The sequence below is a fragment of the Vulpes vulpes genome, chromosome X (genome assembly GCF_048418805.1).
Source record: "Vulpes vulpes isolate BD-2025 chromosome X, VulVul3, whole genome shotgun sequence".
NCBI classification, from domain to species: Eukaryota; Metazoa; Chordata; class Mammalia; order Carnivora; family Canidae; genus Vulpes; species Vulpes vulpes.
The window spans coordinates 99,516,307-99,532,690 of record NC_132796.1 but is presented as its reverse complement, the minus strand read 5'-3'; the positions used below and the strand labels follow the sequence as shown (position 1 = coordinate 99,532,690).

At 38.5% G+C, this 16,384-nt stretch overlaps 1 long non-coding RNA gene and 1 pseudogene across 3 annotated transcripts in view; one reads left to right on the top strand and one right to left on the bottom strand.

Moving 5' to 3' along the window:
• The window catches only part of LOC112907864 (uncharacterized), a 324,991-nt gene that overhangs the window by 245,109 nt on the left and 63,498 nt on the right, over positions 1-16,384 (top strand). The gene's annotated exons all lie outside the window — the stretch shown is intronic.
• Positions 12,427-13,098, bottom strand: LOC112907870 (large ribosomal subunit protein eL13 pseudogene; annotated as a pseudogene).

The following is a 16,384-nucleotide window of genomic DNA, read 5'->3' as shown; positions in this document are numbered from 1 at the left end:
CTCCAGTTCTACCCGACAAAGAATCATCCAGCCTGAACTGTCTCTCGTGCCCAGGCTGAAAAACTATGCTGTATACAAGTGATCTACTTAGAAATTTTTTTTGTGCCAGTCATAAGGCTCTTTATTTTTTTCTTCCAAGATTTTATTTAAATTCAAGTTATTTAACATAGAGTATACTATGAGTTTCAGGGGTAGAATTTAGGGATTCATCACTTACATATAACAAACACCCAGTGCTCACCACAACAAGTGCTCTCCTTAATACTCATCACCCTTGTAGCCCATCACTCACCCACTTCCCTCCATCAAACCTCAGTTTGTTCTGTATAGTTAAGGGACAAGCTATAAAAGACTCTTAACTATAGAGGACGGACTTCTAAATAGAGGGAACTATTAGTCTGTTCCATTCTTTTTTTGTTTTGGGGTATACCAGACTTTTACTCCAGTACCAGCATGAACTTCCTCTGTCAGATCGTTTTTGTTTGATTATAGCTGGAGATGGATGCCCCCTAAAGTTATCAACTTGGATAATAGGTCAGGGCATGCTTATTAGGGCAGATTTTGAGGTGATCTGAGTTGTCTGGTAAAATCAAAGAATTCCAGGAATGTGATCTACTTAGCATTGTACCAGTGCCTGATACACAGTAAGCACTCTAATAACTGTACAGCTGGCTGAAGTTCTGGGTCTGCCTAGTACAGGGGCCTGATGTTCTTCTGCCACAATCTGTTATCTATATATTATCAGAAGGACTTGGCCTCAGGCTTAGGGAAACAATACAAGTGCTTAACCTAACCATGGGCCCCAGATCCCAGATTAATCATATTCCCATGTAGTTTACCTTAAATTATGGAAATGCCTCTGGCAAGAGGCATATTTGGCTGAAATCTCAGGTAGGGAAGTGACAGATTGGTGTAGGGCCATAGTGGGCATTACTAGAACTTACAACAGAAGTCCAGTATAAGATGAACATAGATTTCCTTAGGATATACTGAGGCACTTGGAACTTACTCTGTAAAGGCAATAGACCAGGAAGTGGATATGAGCAGTAACACACTGATAATACTATTCATGTTATCTCATGAGCATATCGATTCAATTATCTCTATCCCTCCCCAAATGGAATATCTAAGAGAGTGTCCATTTAAACTAGGATGACCTTAGTATCTGGTTACCAGTGTAAAGGGCAGAGCACACCACCTAGATGCCCTCCTCACTGCATTTCACAGGTAAAGGTAAAAGAAGAATCTTCCACTCTTACCTGGGGACCATGGTTAGTATATCAAGTTTCCAGTGGTGGAGGTGGTACCCACAAAAAGTGATTAGCCTTGCTTTGGTACTTATTCAGATGCTAGTGTGTCCGGGAGGCCTATGGCACAAGTTCCTTTATTTCTCTAGTTTTGCAAAAACATCGTATTCATGCTCCGAGGCTTGTTATTTTTGAAAAAATAATAGGACTCTGATTGATCTGTCTTGTAGTTCCTCCCGAGACTTGCTGAGAACCCAGACCTGCAGGGATTATTCTTACTACTCAACAAATGGCATTATAGGTTATTTCCTACCTGCTGGGGCTAACTGAAAAAATATATTGCAAGCTCAACTCTCCTCATTCCCTTCCAGAATAAGAAGTACCTACAGTCCTTCCTAATCTGAGGTTCCATGTTTGTATCTCCCCATAGTGAGAGTGACAGGGCAATGGCGCTTCTCAAGAGCAAAGGTCCCTAATTCTGTTCTCTTTGCCCCTGAATGCTTCATGCTAAACACTGGAGGGCACCCTTGTGCCATTAGAAGTTCAGAGTTCTGGGGATCTGTAGAACCTGCAATAACTGTGGGATGAAGAGAATTTTTCCCAGTCTCTTGAGGGATTTATCAAATGATCCCATTGAGGCCTGGGCTGGATTAGGGGACATGAGGAAGAAGATTAACTTCTGCTTAGGAATTCAGGTAATGGCGGCCCAACTTTTTAGGTAGAGCTCTTTGGGCCACAGGCATTATTAGAGGAGACATTAAAAGAGTCAATAAACAGGGACATATATATTTTCAACGACCATCTGCATGGAGATTTCAAAGTATATATTTCCAGATTTTTATTCTGAGCTTCATGTATATATGTAACCAGCTCCTGGATATATAGTCACTTGAATGTCCATCAGATATCTTAAGCTCAAATTTTCCAAAATGAAACCAGTGTTTTTCTTACTCTCCTCACCACCCACTCTCCTCACACTTATACCCCTTGCCAAAACCTTACCTACATACCTCTTCTTTGCCTCACAGACTTGTGCATTTTCCAGTGTTCTCCATCTTAGTAATAGTACCACCTTGTTCAAGTCATCAAGCTTGTGGTATCATCTTTGACACATTCTTTCCATCTTTCTTATTCAATTGCCCCATTCATTTCGTTCTGTTTCCTAAATATCTCTTGAATTAACACAATTTTCCAAATTCCTTATCACTGGCAAGCATCTTCTCTCACCTGGATTACTGCAATGGCCTTATAGACATTCTCCCCACATGCAGTGTTGACTTCTCTCATTTATTCTCCACCCAGCAACCAGAGCCTATCTCAAATGGAAATCTGAACATGTTACCTCTCTGCTTGAAATCATTTAATGGACATTCTTAGCCTTTAGGATAATGTTTAAAACCCTTAGCATGAGATTCATTCATGTTTCTTTGGGAGCATCTATTCTGTGCTGTGTACTATGTTAGAGACCTTGAGGATGAATTAATGAACAAAACATACAATCTTTGTTTTCACAAACTTCATTATTACAATCATAACATGTGTGGAGCATACAGGACAGTGCCACTGAAGGCCATGTGTGATATGGTTCCTGCTAGCTGCTCCAGTCTCTTATCTTGACATTCTTTCTTCTGTCCTATCTTGCTGTCTCCTCACTACTCCTTCAAACACTGTAGTCCAGCCAAGCAGAGCTACTTTGAGTTTGTACATTCTTCTCCTCTTTCCTGCCTTCACGCCTTTGGACAGGCTGTTTTTTTCTCTATGTGGAATACCTGCCACAACTTCTCCATTAGATAAAATCTTATTCATCCTTCAAAGCTCATTTTAGATGTCATATCTTACAGGAAGCCCTCCTTGGTTACCCTTATCCTTCAAGCCTCTGTTAGATGTCACTGTAATCCCATAGATTCTTGTGTTTACCTTTGTCATAGCGTTTTCCATACTGCATACTGCATACTTCTTTTTCTTTCTCCTTTTTGTGAGAACCTATTTCACACAGACCTTACCTCAGAGTATACATACAGGGCTACATTAAGTTTCTCATGTTCTGTCTCTTACTTTCTTTGTTGTCATCTAGCACTTGGCCTTATCTAACTCAAGGTCTTTAACCCAGTTGTAACTTGTGGCCCTTTGTTCAGTGTCTTTCATTTTAAGTTACTTCACCCAGCACTATTCTTTAGAAGTGCAAAGCATAGACTAGTAAGAGGCTATGGAAGAGATTCATTAGACTGCTTTTCAACATGACAGGCTGGGGACACTTTTCCCAACAACTAGAAATTGAACAATGTTGATGCAGGACTGAAAATGGTATTCTTTTATCTCTGACTTTCTGAACAAGCTTTAGGAGACCCAGTATTCTTCAATTTGGAATTTTAGTTAGACATTCAATGACTTCCTGTACTCAAAAGACTAAAGATTAAAGCAGGATTTTTCTATTTCAATTACAGTGTCATATTCTTTGGCCTATGCAATGTTCCAGTCATATTTTAGTATTTCTTGAATGATATTCTGTATGACCTCCTAGATTTGGGACAAAAGTTATGTTTGTGACATGCTTATTCAAATTTCCACATGTAGTCTTACACCACTTTCTATTTCAGTTGTTTTCATCTAGTTCACCATTAGAACAACCAATTTTATGTCTGCCATCAGAAGTAAATCTTTCAGTGTCTCAATAGTTGAATTTCTGGGATCCAACTACTGAAACCAATGTATTCAGGAAATTCTGGCAAGTGTTTGATTACTCTGGAGTGGAAGTGCTACGTAATTTCATAGATATTAGTGGTTATTTAACTTTGGTGCACAGGAGGGGCACATGATTCATCCTGGAGTGAGTCATACTCAGTAGAAACTCACTGCTCTAGTTCTTATAGGATGCTGCCTTGTTTTTACTTGTTAGTTACTATGTACACACATGCATATATACATAAACATATACAAACACACGTGCAGACGCCAGAAAAGCCTGAAGGGCCCATTTTATAGTGAGACATAGCCACCAGGTTGTGTCAGAGATGTCCACTAGTGAGCATAAATGCTTTCAATTCATTATTATGCTCAGGTGCTTTACACTGTACACTAGCAGGAAATAAAATGAAATGACCTATACTGGGAAATTGTTAGGTGGTGACAAACTGGGCCTGATGTGCCTAAGGGCCAAGGTAACACTGGGGGCTGAAAGAAAGCAGCACAAACCTTCTTAGGGCTAGAGTGGAGAACTTTCTTTTTTTTTCTTTTTTTTGGTGGAGAACTTTCTTTTTTTATATACAAATTTATTTTTTATTGGTGTTCAATTTGCCAACATATAGAATAACACCCAGTGCTCATCCCATCAAGTGTCCCCCTCAGTGCCCGTCACCCAGTCACTCCCACCCCCCACCCACCTCCCCTTCCACCCCCCCTAGTTCGTTTCCCAGAGTTAGGAGTCTCTCATGTTCTGTCTCCCTTTCTGATATTTCCCACTCATTTTTTCTCCTTTCCCCTTTATTCCCTTTCACTATTTTTCATATTCCCCAAATGAATGAGAACATATAATGTTTGTCCTCCGATTGACTTATTTCACTCAGCATAATACCCTCCAGTTCCATTCACGTCGAAGCAAATGGTGGGTATTTGTCGTTTCTAATGGCTGAGTAATATTCCATTGTATACATAGACCACATCTTCTTTATCCACATCATCTTTGAGTGGACACCGAGGCTCCTTCCACAGTTTGGCGATTGTGGACATTGCTGCTATAAACATCGGGGTGCAGGTGCCCCGGCATTTCATTGCATCTGTATCTTTGGGGTAAATCCCCAGCACTGCAGTTGCTGGGTCATAGGGCAGGTCTATTTTTAACTCTTTGAAGAACCTCCACACAGTTTTCCAGAATGGCTGCACCAGTTCACATTCCCACCAACAGTGCAGGAGGGTTCCCCTTAGTGGAGAACTTTCTTGCTGGAGCCTACATGTCCTTGCTTCTGAGAGTAGCCTTGTGGATTGTTTTTTGGTTGTTGTTTATAAAAATGTGTTAAAATTAATAAAAGTTTCTTTGAAACTTATCTTCTATAAGCATTTATTCAATCTTTCTTCAAAGAGTAAAATTACTGGGCATGGCTGTCATAAATGTCCTTGAAATCTCTAGGCTCACAGAAGGTCTATTTTCCTTTACCTGAACACATATTCCTAATTTGTTGCTTAAAACTCCTTGCTCCTCCTATCATAGCCAATCAAACTCCTCAGATTTTATAAAGGTTTCCATCACATGGACTTTTTTTCCTCTGAGGTTGGCCTTAAGAATATTTGAGAGTGAGATGAGGGTAGGACCAATAATTAATAGACCACTTTTATCCCCTCCTCTCACATCCCCATTTTGCCCCAATTTGGGGAGGTTGCAAGTGGTTTCACAGTACAATAAAGAAAATATGAGCATGGAGAATGCTATTGAGCCCACTTACAGCTTGGGCAAAGGAATATTCTAAAATATCTGCCTAACAGAAACATTGTTAAGAGCACCTAATAAGGTCTTATCAGAGGTCTTCTTAATTGAAGGCCTTAGGGATGATACTGAAGGAAAATTTTGGAAAATCCCACATTTTGATTTCCATTCATGCATAAACTGTTTTGTACCTCTTACTCAGGTTATCATTTAAAGTTGAACCTTAGTTTTGGAAAATAAATCATCCTTTAGAGCGACATCTCAGTGGATTCCTTAGGAAAGAACTCCAAACACGCTACTTCTGTTGAAGAAACCATAGCAGACTCATTTAGAAGAAAAAAGTAAGCTATTTTGATTATGTCTGTATGTGTATAACCTGAGGAGAGCCACTATGTGGCAAGATTCTGTCATTCACAGGGTGTAATTAGAGGTACATATCAAAGGTTATGTGAAGGGCAGTCTCTGAAGGCAGCCACCTATTAGGTAGATATTATTTCAGTGATAGATGACCATGCAATTTGAGGGGTCTTGGCTACTAAGATTTTGCTTTTGGAGGAGCTCCTTACATGATGGTATTGGTGAGGCTTCTTCTATTGGTACTTTTTAAGATGGTTGTATGTGAAGCATGCCTGGAAAAATATGCATATAACACACTCATGTATGACATAGGATGATATATAAGGTTTATTTGTATACAGTGTGGTAACCATGGTAATCATGGTAACATGATTTGAGAAGCCATTTATGTATGGAATGATTTTATTTGCCAGGCAAATGCAATCTGATTTGAAGGACAGCCTCTGCCATTGGTATAAATCTAGTACCAGTTGGCTCAGTGGTGGGATAAGAAGCAAGGAAGGTCCTCCACACCATGTGACCTAAAGCACATAGTGTACTTAAAACACAGTGGCTTATTTAGCAATATTTGGGGAGTCATCTGTCTACAGTATGGCTTGGTATGACTTCAGTGCAAAGACAGAAGCAGGCTATAAAACTATAAAACAAGCCCTGGAGGAGGGTAGCAGAACCTGGCAAAAGAGCTACATGAACACTGAGATAATAGCAAAGATGCTATTAGCAACAAAACAATGGAAATAGAACTAGCTACCACTTATTGAGCATTTACTACATACCCAGGAAGTGTTCAAACTACCTATCTCCTATACATGTTTTCAATATTGCACTTAAACCCAACAATGGCTCTGAAAAATAGGTATGTTCCTCTTTTCATGCAGAAGAAATTAAAGCTCAGTGAAGTTAACTATGCCAATCCATGCAGATATTAAGTGGTGGACATGGGTTTAGAACCCAGGACTCTCTTATTCCAAAGCCTATACTCTTTCTGTTAGATTATTCAAGTTTTAAGAACAGTCTATGAGTTTTAGATGCATTTATTTCTTTTTTTAATATTTTATTTATTTATTCATGAAAGACACACAGAGAGAGGCAGAGACACAGGCAGAGGGAGAAGCAGGCTCCATGCAGGGAGCCCGACACGGGACTCAATCCCAGGTCTCCAGGATCAGGCCCTGGACTGAAGGCAGCGCCAAACTGCTGAGCCACCAGGGCTGCTCTAGATGCATTTACTTCTAATCTTTTTTCTCTTGGCTTTTACCAGAAGGATCACTTATCAGCTATAGAATAGAGTAATAAGGATCTGTAGGAAGAAATACAGCAATTCAAATAAACTAAAATCCCATTTAGCTACCAAAGTTTCTCAAACTCATCCTCAACCAAACGTTTCTGTAGGTCTTTCTAATTCATTTCCTTTTCTCTGTGCCCACCTCTGTGTGTGTCCTCTCATCTCTCATCTATACTATTGTAATAACTTAAGTAGCCTCTCTGCCTCCAATATCTCCTCCTATTCTACCTTCCACAAATATTCCCTAGTGATATTTTCAAAAGAAGTCATTCTCATGCTCAAAACCCTTCAATGAATACCCATTGCCAAAGGGATTGAGAACACCAATAATTAGGTTCCTGATAAACTTTTCTAGCCTCGTATACTATGCTTTCAGCCATAACAAACTCCTATAGTTTTTCAGGCAGAATGTACTCTTTTGAGACATTGGAATGCATCACTGTCTTAATTTCACCTGAATTAATTTAACTCTTTCTACACTTAGGCCTTATTCAGGCCATTGTTTCCTACAAATAGGCTGCTAAGTATGGTAAGATGAGATATTACAACTATATGGATTTTGTGCTTCTAAATTTTTATGGCTATCAAGCTGTCTTTGACCCTCTATGTTATGTGATAATCTGATATTTTCCTAGAGTACTCTCTTCTCGTTTCCCACAATAACTTGTTGGAACTTCCCTGAGACCCCCTCCCATCTTTTACTATATAACTTCTACCTTCACTTTCAGTAATTGACCTCCTCACTATTCCAGAGAATAAAAGTATTTCCCTTCTTCCTACTAACATGTACGTATTTGACCCATCACTGACTCCTTCCCTTTGCCTCAGTGGAAAAATATCCTCATTATGCCTAAGAAAAATCCTTCTACCTGTGCTTTGAGTTTCATTTTCTTCCATTTGCTCTAGAATCAAACCATTTACTTTGTTTTGTTTTTAATACCTCACTTCATTTTCTACTGACTCTTATTCTATAAATATGTTCAAGGTTTTTTTCTACTATGCTATCCTTTCTCTGGCATTCACTTTCTATCATAGTTCAACCTTTTGAAAATGTGGCAATCACTAGCTATAATCTTCACTAATCAGGAAAGGTCTATGAAAGGGAATTAGAGATTCAGGAACTAATATGTGTGGATCATGTGTTTATGTTGAGGGACAGAATAAAAATGGATGTTAGGTAAGGATAGAGAAAGGAGTAAAGGAAAATAGTAAAAGTAGAAGGGCCACAAAAAATAGTAGGAGTAAACTAGTAGTTAATGCAAGAAAAAGACAATGTTGGTTTGCTACATAAAACATCCGCAGAGCAGGAGAGGAGGGACACACACTTAAGAAAATAAATACTGCAGGTTTCCTGAAGATGGAGTCCAAGACACAGAAGTAAGAGAGTACTGGGTAATAGAAATTCAGATTGATTAGAGGAATGCTTATTTGTTTCTTTTTCTCCCTTAACTTTAACTCTTTCCTATATCTGAACCTATCCATTTTTCCTGCCTCCGAGGAAGAAGCTCCCACCTGCCTTCCTGTCAGAGCTAATTACTGCATGTACATGTTTAGCTGATTCCAACTCTTGTTGATTTTTCAGGATCTTGCTTCAGTAGTAATGCTACAATCTTTACCTTATATTTTTATCCCCCTTCCTCCTTCTATTTCCTTTCCTTCCCTCTTGGCCTCTCACTCTCTTTGCCTTTCTCTCTCTCTCTCCCTCTTTCTCTCTCTCTAAATACACACACACATGTGCACTTATGTATACATATACACATGTATGTATATGTGTGTTATGTATGCATATGTGTGTCTGCATGTGTATATTCTACTTTGTACCAAACTCCTTTCCTTATGCCAACCAGCATACAGAGGATTCAACAGTTCTAAGAACATTCATCCCTTATTCCTGATAAATTCATGAGCTTATTTCTTACTTTCCCTTTATCACCAGAATTAACTAAAGAGTAGTCTACAATTGCTGCTTCTAGCAATGTCCACAATAGCCAAACTGTGGAAGGAGCCTCGGTGTCCTTCGAAAGATGAATGGATAAAGAAGATGTGGTTTATGTATACAATGGAATATTACTCAGCCATTAGAAACGACAAATACCCACCATTTGCTTCAACATGGATGGAACTGGAGGGTATAATGCTGAGTGAAGTAAGTCAATCGGAAAAGGACAGTGTATGTTCTCATTCATTTGGGGAATATAAATAATAGTGAAAGGGAATATAAGGGAAGGGAGAAGAAATGTTGGGAAATATCAGGAAGGGAGACAGAACATAAAGACTCCTAACTCTGGGAAACGAACTAGGGGTGGTGGAAGGGGAGGAGGGCGGGGAGTGGGGGGGAATGGGTGACGGGCACTGAGGGGGACACTTGACGGAATGAGCACTGGGTGTTATTCTGTATGTTGGTAAATTGAACACCAAAAAAAATTAATTTATTAAAAAAATAAATAAATAAATAAATAAGGTTATAATTCTAAAAAAAAAAAAAAAAAACAATTGCTGCTTCTACTTTCTCACACTTACCTTCTAGCTTCTGTACCTTGTAGTCTACTGAAACATCTCATTTGAAGATCTGTGATGACTTTCTAATTGTCAAACTTAATGCTCCTTAGAACCCATCCTCTTCTATATCTTGGAAACACTCAGCATTGGTAAACATCCTCTTCCTTTAAATCCTTTATTTCTTTGGCTTCAATAATATTTCAAACTTTGTATTCTTCTTCTAATTCTTACAGGATACCTTTTCTCTTTAACTTACTTCTTTCTCTCCCTATTCCACATGGATACTCTTTCTGATTTTTTCTCTGATTTTGGGCTTAGTGATTTCACTCACTATTTACAACTTTAACTATCCTTTCTATGTGGCAGACTTTCAATTTTTATCTCTATGTCCAACTCTCAGCCCTGCATCTCCATGTATTTGATGACTAGCTAGATACGGATGGCTTTCAAGCACCTTATGTTCAATTATATCCAAAACTGAGCCCTTTGACCAAAGCCAACAGATCCTCTTCTATCTTTCCTTTTTTTTTTTCTTAAGAGTTTTGCTGTCTTCCCAGTCACCCAAATAAAACTTTTGGATTTATCTTTGATTCGTTCATTCACCCTTTCAATAAAGATTTGAGGGTCTGGTATGTTACCGCTATTTTTAAAACTTACAATGGTTTATTCTTTTTAATAAAACTGAACTTCTTAGATTAACAGTATGCTCTACAACATGCCCCAACCTTATCTTTCTTTATTTACAACACTTGCAGACTATCTTTCAGCCAATGGTAGTTAGCCATTATGAAAATGCACCCTATGACAAGCATTTACACTTTGGTGCATTTTTTCTTGCCATTTGGAATATGATCATTTCCCACACCATATTTTGCTTAATAAAATCTTATTTATGCTTCCAAAACTACCTTAAATTCATCTGTCATATAAATAATCCATGTTTTTCTTACCCACAAATAATATATCTGATTTCTCTATCTCTATCTCTACAGCATACTGTTGCTTGCTTACAGTACTTGTCCATTATTCATATGACATGGCTTTGTTTGAGTTTTCCTATTGTTGAAGGGGAGAAAGAGACTACAATGGAGGATTTTTGGTAAAATGTCATCATGTAAATGTTTAAAAGATAGGATATCTGGATTGGAAGACATGATGAAGGGTGTTAATTAGGGAGAAGAACAGCTTGGATTTGTAAATTAAGGATGCGGCATCCTTTCTTCATTCTTCATAAAGTAGAGTGGTTTTGGAGTATAGGGACATTTCAATTACATCTCAGAAAAGGGAATAAGGCCAGAGATAAATGGAAATTGACCAATGAAGCTGAATACTTAGAAAATTGTGTGCAAAAATGTAGACTTGAAAGATTATTTGGAAGCGTATGCTAACACTTTGCAGTATGCTTACATAAAAGGGAAGTGATCCAGTAGGGTTGACAGGATTTATATTGCAAGAGAGAGCAGTGGTCCGACATATAAAATGAAAGATAGCACTTTTTCTGATCATGCGATGGTAATAGCTGAAATTAATTTTTTAAAAGCTTGGAAATTTGGCAGAGGTAAATGGGAGATGAACAAATTCCTATAAGTAAGGAAAAGGATTGAAAATGATGAGGAATGGTCAAGGGGAGAGAAGCCCAGCTTTCATTTCAAGCTGTCAGAGAGGATTGGTACAGATGAAAAAATAATTTGAAGAAAGCTCTCAAGGAAAGAAATGAAACCAAATGCTTTGAAGAGAAAAATAGATATTTTCAATTTTAGAACAAACTAATGGAGATCAGAGAAAACGAATGAAGAGATTAGAACAGAAATAGAGAAAACCAAAGAGCAAATGACAAATGTCTGCAATAGATGGAGAGTCTGGGTGATATAGGGAAGAAGCAAAAACAAGCAGGACTACTGACATTTCCTCATGTGCAGGGAGGGAAGACAGTTGTCATGTGTTTGAGAGATTATAGACAGATAGGTTAAGGTGACTTGATATCAGTTATGAGAGTCCTTTATGGAGCTGTAATGCAGGAATGGATATGGGCACACAAAAGCAAGTAGAAAATGAAAGAGTGACTCAGCAACAGATTTCACAGCTCAAGTGTGAGTGACCATCATTAAAAAGATGTCGAGAAAATCTAAATCTGCTTCTGGTATGCATGTGGCACGGTGGAAAACCTATACTCTTTCAGGTCAGAGATGGTTTTAGCTCCACTTCTACCACTTGTCAGCTATGCAAACTTGGGAAAATCAGCTTCCAGATCCTTGAATTTCTCATCTGTAAAGTGACTTCACGTTGTTGTGAAGCTTAAATGAGATAATATTTGTGAAAATAGCTTGAACAAAATTTAGATACTATTATTCTAGGACTTTTTTTGCATGAGCTGAGCAAACATTTATTTGTAGGTTTCCTTCCCCTCCAGCTTTATTGAAATATAATTGACATGTAACCTTGTCTATATTTAAGGTTTATAACATACTGATTTTACATATTGATATATTATAGAATGATTATATCTGTGGGTTTCTATAGTAGATAGAATAAGAAGGACATCAGCAATATGATTAAAAAAAAAAAAGAGAATGAATGATATATGAGAAAAGAAAAAACTTAGAAACTGGAAGTCCCTGACATTACATATATAGATACATAAGTATTTTATCACAAGTTGCCAATGGCACTTTATTTTTCTTCTCAACATCCCATTCTGCAGCTTCTTTGGCCCTTTGTGCCCATGTCAAAGAGCTGGGCATTGGAATAGGCCATGTGAATACTGGCAAATGCCTTGAAGTTCCTCTCCTCCTCTGTAATGACTCTTTCTCCTTCTTATAGACATTCCATATGGGCATGACTGGTCATCAACTGGGTAACCAGTTTTAGTTCTTCAGCAGAGCTGTCTGCCTTCTTGGGGGCCAAGGGCTTCCTCGGGAATAGAATGGGCTTGGAGCTGTACTCCTTCAGCCACTTCACATTGGCCTGCAGGAACTTTGTGGACTTGTTCTGCCTTCTTGGATTCACTGAAATTCCAATAGTCCATGCCACCTTCTTGTGGAGTCCAGCCACCCATAACTTCCATACTGAAGCCCCTGCCAGCTTGCACTTTGGTGTGATACCTTGCTGTGGGGCACTTCAGGATGGGATGGATGGATCTGGATGTGAGCACTCCAGGCCATGTGGTGTGCCTTGGCTTGCAGGCCTTGAGTCTGTGGATCTTCTCTGCTGGTGGATTGAACCATGTGGCCATGCCACTGCTAGTCCTTGTGGAAGTGGGGCTTCAATATTATGCAATTTAGGCTGAGTGCCATGGCTACTGCCTACAGGCCTCATCGGAGTGAGAAAGGCCAGCAGGAAAATAATAATACATATTTTTTTAAGTTTTAATTTTAATTGCCCAGTACTCATCAGGACAAGTACACTCCTTAATCCCCATTACCTATTTCACCCATCCCCTCCCACCTTCCCTCTGATAACCATCAGTTTATTCTCCATAGTTACGTCTGTTTCTTGGTTTGCCTCTCTCTCTCTCTTATTTCCCCTTTGCTTATTTGTTTGGTTTCTTTTTTTTAATAATAAATTTATTTTTTAATGGTGTTCAATTTGCCAACATACAGAATAACACCCAGTGCTCATCCCGTCAAGTGCCCCCTTCAGTGCCTGTCACCCATTCACCCCCACGCCTCGCCCATTCCACCACCCCTAGTTCGTGGATGGAACTGGAGGGTATTATGCTGAGTGAAATAAGTCAATCAGAGAAGGACAAACTAATACTATATGTTTGGTTTCTTAAATTCCACATGAGTGAAATCATATGGAATTTGTCTTTTCTATGACTAACTTATTTTGCTTAGCACACCCTAGACCCATCCTCATTGTTGCAAAAGGCAAAATTTCACTTTTTATGGCTAAATAATATTCCCGTGTGTGTGTGTGTGTGCGTGTGTGTGTATCACATCTTCTTTGTCCATTCATCTATCAGTGGACACGTGGGCTGCTTCCATATCTTAGCCATTGTAAACAATGCTGCTATAAACATAGGGGTGTATGTATCCCTTTTAATTGGTATTTTTGTATTCTTTGGGCAAATACCTAGTAGTGCAATTGCTGGATCATAGCATAGTTCTATCTTTAACTTTTTGAGGAAACTCCATACTGTTTTCCACAGTGGCTGCACCAGTTCACATTACTACCAACAGTGCAAGAGGATTCCCTTTTCGCCACATCCTCTCCAACACCTGTTGTTTCTTGTGTTTTTGATTTTAGCCCTTCTGGCATGTGTGAGGTGATATATCTTTGTAGTTTTTTTTAATATAAATTAATTTTTTATTGGTGTTCAATTTGCCAACATATAGAATAACACCCAGTGCTCATCCCGTCAAGTGCCCACCTCAGTGCCCGTCACAACACCATTTGTTGAAAAGACTGTCTTTCTCCCATAGGATATTCTTTCCTGCTTTGTCAAAGATTAATTGGCCATATAATTGTGGGTTTATTTGTGGATTTTCTTTACTGTTCTATTGAGTCATGTGCCTATTTTTGTTCCAGTACCATGCTATTTTGATTACTACAGCTTTGTATTATAATTTGAAGTCCATAATTGTGATGCTTCCAGTTTTGGTTTTCTCTTTCAACATTCTTTTGGCTCTTCAGGGTTTTCTCTGGTTCCATACAAATTTTAGGGTTGTTTATTCTAGCTCTGTGCAAAATGCCATTAGTATTTTGATAGGATTGCAATAATATGTAGATTGCTTTGGGTAGACAGTTTAACAATATTTGTTATTCCAATCCATGAGCATGGAATATCTTGCCATTGTGTCATCTTCAATTTCTTTTATCAGTTTTATAGTTTTTATTTTTATTTATTTTTAATTTTTTTAAATTTATTTATTTATGATAGTCACAGAGAGAGAGAGAGAGAGAGGCAGAGACACAGGCGGAGGGAGAAGCAGGCTCCATGCACCGGGAGCCCGATGTGGGACTCGATCCCGGGTCTCCAGGATCGCGCCCTGGGCCAAAGGCAGGCGCCAAACCGCTGCGCCACCCAGGGATCCCCTGTTTTATAGTTTTTAGAGTACATGTCTTTTACCTCTTTGGTTAGGCTTATTCCTACCTACCTTATTATTTTTGGTGCAATTGTAAATGAGATTGTTTTCTTAATTTCTCTTTCTACTGCTTCATTATTACTGTATAGAAATACAACAGATTTCTGCAGATTGATTTTATATCCTGTGACATTGCTGAATTTGTTTATCAGTTCTAGCAGTTTTTGGTGGAGTCTTTCAGATTTTCTATATAGAGTATTATGTCATCTGCAAATAGTGAAATTTTACTTCTTCCTTACTGATTTGGATGTCTTTTATTTCTTTTCTTTTCTTTTTTTCTTTCTTTTTTTGTTTTTCTAGGGAGAGAGAGAGCATGTGTGTGAGTGGGGCAGAGGAGGGGCAGAGGAAGAGGGAGAGAGTATCCTAAGTAGGCTCCACATCCAGCACAGAGCCCAACATGGAATTCATCTATATAGAGTATTATGTCATCTGCAAATAGTGAAATTTTACTTCTTCCTTACTGATTTGGATGTCTTTTGTTTCTTTTCTTTTCTTTTTTCTTTCTTTTTTGTTTTTCTAGGGAGAGAGAGAGCATGTGTGTGAGTGGGGCAGAGGAGGGGCAGAGGAAGAGGGAGAGAGTATCCTAAGCAGGCTCCACATCCAGCACAGAGCCCAACATGGAATTCAATCTTACAACCCCAAGACCATGACCTGAGCCAAAATCAAGAGTCAGTGCTCAAGTGACTGAGTCACCTAGTCGCCCCTACTTTTTATTTCCTCTTGTTGTCTGATTGCTGTGGCTAGGACTTCCAGTACTATGTTGAATAACAACATTTTTTAGAAAGAAATTTCTAAGGTTCATAGTGGTACTATTCATGATGCATGAAATGCAACAGTATGTCTAAAGGAGTAACAGGTGATGAGTGAACTTCAGAAATCATGAAAGGAGCTAGAGGACATTTATTATCTTAAAATATGTTTTGTTTGAACAAAGTGCAATTTCATATGCCATGCAGTTATACTGGTCAGAGAAGGGAGAGGTCATATGGTCATATGTGAATAAAACATAACTATGACTCTGGACCCTCCTCTCTCCATATCTCTATTTGCTCATTGAATGTTGAAAAGAAGTGAATGATGTTCAGGATGAGCTCATCCAACCCTTGAGGCCCTTAATTATATCTGTGCTAAAGATCTTACTTCTGAGAAAATACACATTGAATGTAAATGAAATTGTATGTAAAAATGAAAAAGGGGTATTCTAATGACACAAGTTTCTTCCAAATCTTTATTGCTAAATCCTTAGTTCAGTTCTGCATTAGGTCTTAGATTATTAACACCTCCCAATTGATCCTACATTCAGTCTTATACCTCTTCAATCAATCTTATACATTTCTTGTAAAAGTGAGCTTTTAAAAACAATTCTGAACACGTGGCTGATCTGCTCAAAAATCTTTAATGGTTACCCACCATCTATAGCAGAGCTCAGCAAAATATTTTACTCTAAAGGGCCAGATAGTAAACATTTTAGGCTTTGCAGGCGACACAACAG